The sequence below is a fragment of the Gracilinanus agilis genome, unplaced genomic scaffold (assembly GCF_016433145.1).
Source record: "Gracilinanus agilis isolate LMUSP501 unplaced genomic scaffold, AgileGrace unplaced_scaffold58250, whole genome shotgun sequence".
In the NCBI taxonomy this organism is placed as follows: domain Eukaryota; kingdom Metazoa; phylum Chordata; class Mammalia; order Didelphimorphia; family Didelphidae; genus Gracilinanus; species Gracilinanus agilis.
Genome location: NW_025393820.1, coordinates 1 through 3,935, shown reverse-complemented (window position 1 = coordinate 3,935; position 3,935 = coordinate 1). Strand labels below are relative to the sequence as shown.

Below are 3,935 nucleotides of genomic sequence, written 5' to 3'. Positions count from 1 at the left end.
ACTTGATACCTATTTCCATATTATTTATTTTTGCTATAGAGCGATTTTTTGAATCCTAAACCCCAATATGTGTGTGTGTGTATGATAAGTGATACGATATGTTTTTCTTTTGCATTTCTCCTCCCATTGTTCTTTCCCTCAATGTGGTTAGTATTCTTTCCTATAATTTCTTCAGGAGTGTCCTGGCTTGTTGCATGGCTACTAGTAGCAAAGTCCATTACACTGGATTGTTCCATAGTGTTTTACTTTTTGTGTACAATGTCTGCTCATTTCACTCTTCTTTTTAGTTGTTTTTCTCGGATTCTCTAGGTATACCATCATTCATTTGCAAAGAGTGATAGTTTAGTTTCCTCATTGCCTACTTTGATCCCTTCAATTTCTTTTTTTCTCTAATTGCTACTGCTAGCATTTCTAGTAAAATATTAAATAGTAGTGGTGAGAATGGTCATCCCTGCTTCACTCCTGATTTCATTGGGAAGGCTACTAACTTATCCCCATTGCAAATGATGCTTGCTGATGGTTTTAAATAAATACTACTTATAATTTTGAGGACAGGCCCCTTTATTCGTATATTTTCTAGTGTTTTCAATAGAAATGTGTGCTGTATTTTGTCAAAGGCTTTTTCTGCATCTATTGAGATAATCATGTGATTTTTATTAGTTTGGTTGCTGATTTATTTAACCATCCTTGCATTCCTAGTATAAATCCTACCTGGTCATAGTGAATAATCCTTGTGATAACTTGCTATAGCAAGCCTTTTATCTAGTATTTTATTTAAAGTTTTTACATCTATGTTCATTAAGGATATTGATCTATAATTTTCCTTCTCTGTTTTTGGTCGTGTAGGCTTGGGTAGAAAAGCAATTCTTGCATGATGACAAACTCAAATATTTTGCATATAGACAAAACACCATATTTTAATGCCATTTATTGAGGAATATGAAAACCTCACAGGAGAAGGGGCAATTCTGCTAAGTTTATGAATGTTGATTTCATTCCATTTAGACCCAAACTAGTGTCTAATAAGTCTCTGATTTTATTGGTTGGTTGTTGTCCTTTGTACTCAAAGAGGACCAAAATAATATCACCGATGCCTTTTGACTGTCCATAAATTATATTCAAGTAAGGCATAGTTGCACATTAAGCTGTCAGTTTCAATTTCTTTCAGTCACTGAAGATCAGAGAAAAAGATAAAAGTCAAAATGACTGGTGCTGACTTGGAATTCAGTGGGTGACTTTAGCTTCTTCAGTGTCTAGTCAAATTTTTGCTCCCTTCATCTCTATTGGAATCTTCTCATCTGCCCATTCTACTTCACATGCCTTGGGTAAACATCCCTTTAAGTAATTCTATATTGGTATATCTGTCTTTGATAAGTTCACTTATCCTTCATATTCAAATCTTTGAGATATGAGTGAGTCACAAAAAGGTCAAAATCATTCAGTTCTTACTCATAGCTCTTCGGTCACCTACCATTCGCTTCAGAGCTAATTTTACCTCTTGGTTCCTCAGAGTGTAGATCAAGGGGTTAAGAAAAGGAATGATGGTTGTGGGGAACAGAGCAGCTGCTCTACCTAAGGGGCTATTGGCTTCTGGTCTCAGGTAGATAAAGGCACAGGGCACATAGTAAATTGTTACCACTGTCACATGGGCTCCACAGGTGGAGAATGCACGTCTTCTTCCATCGGCTGTGCGGATTCTTAAGATGGCTCTGATGATATGTATGTAGGAGAGCAGGATTAGAGAGAAGCAAACCGCAACCACCACTCCAATGTCCACAAAAGTCACCTGTTCATTAACAGTTGTGTCAGCACAGGCCAGCCTTAGCACTGCAGGGATGTCACAGAAAAAATAATCTATCTGGTTGGGACCACAGTATGGTAAGCGGAAAGTGAGTGTGGTTTGGATAGCACCATGGATAGACCCAGCTATCCATGCTCCTGTCACCATCAAGCAGCACATCTTCCAAGTCATTAGGACAGGGTAGTGCAGGGGTCAGCATATGGCCAGGTATCTATCATAGGCCATCAGAGTGTAAAGGAAGCACACAGTGCTGCCCAGGAAGTGGTAGAAATAGAGTTGAGCTACACAACCACCAAATGAGATAGGCTTAATGCCAGGAGTAAAGTTCATTATGAGCCGTGGAACAACAATGGAGGAGATCCCCATGTCAATGACGGACAGGGCACCAAGGAAGATATACATAGGACGGGCATGGAGTTGAGGATCAATACAGACTGTGAAGAAGATGAGAAGATTTCCCATTTGTGTCAGCGTGTATATGACCAGGAAGAATAAAAAAAGGAATGTCCTTAGCTTGGGTGGGTAAGGAATCCCTGTCAGGATGAACTCAGTCAATGGAGTGCTGTTTGTCCTCTCCATCCCCTCGAGTGGTCTCACCTGAAGAATGGTGAAGATAAGTAGAAAAATTGGAGATAAAGAGAAATCAGAGAAAGGTGGCAATAGATCATAATACTAAATCACTGTTTTAGAAGTGAGGAGGACCTAGAGAAAGAGGCTAAAATATAAGGATGAGAACTTTAAGGAGAAATTTTGTGTCTTCACCTAGGTGAAGATATATCAAGCAGGAAGAAAAGCATATTCTTTAGGGAGTATTTCCAAAACTACTAGAATAGGGCTTTTCCTTAGATCAATTCAATGCTGCAAGGATTTGATTTTGTCAGCATGGGTACTTGTTTTATTGATGCTTACTATATGACTCTTCCATTCTTCAGGATTTGTTGATTGTGACCTTCTGTAGCTGAAAACATTCATCACCTATTGGGCAACTCTCTGATGGTATGCCTCTCTAAATTTAATAAGGTTGTTCTCTCAGATAAGAGATATGTATTCTTTGAATAAAGGCCTGAAATGCACTTGAGACTCTTTTTCTTTGGTGCAAATGATTGATAAAACTAAAATGCCCTTTTATTCATTTGCAATGTAGGCTATAACTTTCTGGTGACTTGTATATGTGGTATAATGTAGAGGTCAGTGATCTTTGAATTAGGAAAAAATTCTCTAAGCTACTTATTAGCTGTGTGACTCTGGACAACTCACCTCAAATATTCTAGATCTATGTTTTATTTTCTAGAAAAAGGGAATAACAATATTCATGTGACCTCCAAGGTTATTGTTAAGGAAAGTGCTACATAAAACATTATATAAAACATCTATTGCTGAGCCCAGTGTTTGACACATTTTCAGGGTGCTAAATAAATGTTTATTGATTGATTGACATTAAAGTTTGTATAAATGTGAGTTGATGCTCTTTTTATTCCACAAATCATACCCTTGTATTTTGTATTGTGAAGGAGAGATTGGGTTCTTGAAGACTGCATAAAAAGCACATAAATTCTGGCAAACTCCAAGATGTTGGAAATGATTTATGTGTATTTCTGAATGATTGGGTTTGTGTTTCAAGCCCCAAATTGGCTAAATTTGGAGGCACTTACTATCAGCTGGTTGAACACTAAGTGACGAGTTGTTTGGCAATGGCTGCCCAATGGGAAAAAATTTCTCCCAGTGATGAGGACTCCCTTTTATTTTCATAATGATGGTGGGACAGAGATGACAAAGAGAGACATGATCTGTTTAGAACATCTGTAAAAACTTAGTTAATTTTTCACATTTTACATATGAATTAGTACAATGACAAAAGAAAATGACACCATCCAATGAGATTGTCCATTGCCATATTATAAACATGAAAATTGCTATTCCCATGATAAATGAACCCAGCAGAGAAAGTTTTGTTAAGAAAGTAAATTAAATCATGTCTGAGGCATTGGAGATCTAAACAGAGGATTGGTTTGACTTGTGTCCCTAAAAGCAATAACAAAAATTGCTTCATGGGATGATCACAAGTTTATGGTGATTTCAGCACAATTGTGTGCTTATGGTGAATTTATGTAAAAATATCATCCAATAATATTGA

The 3,935-nt window shown here is 37.2% G+C and overlaps 1 pseudogene; it reads right to left on the bottom strand.

The window, feature by feature from the left end:
* Window positions 1-1,438: 1,438 nt before the first annotated feature.
* On the bottom strand, window positions 1,439-2,380 carry LOC123256375 (annotated as a pseudogene).
* Window positions 2,381-3,935: the final 1,555 nt, after the last annotated feature.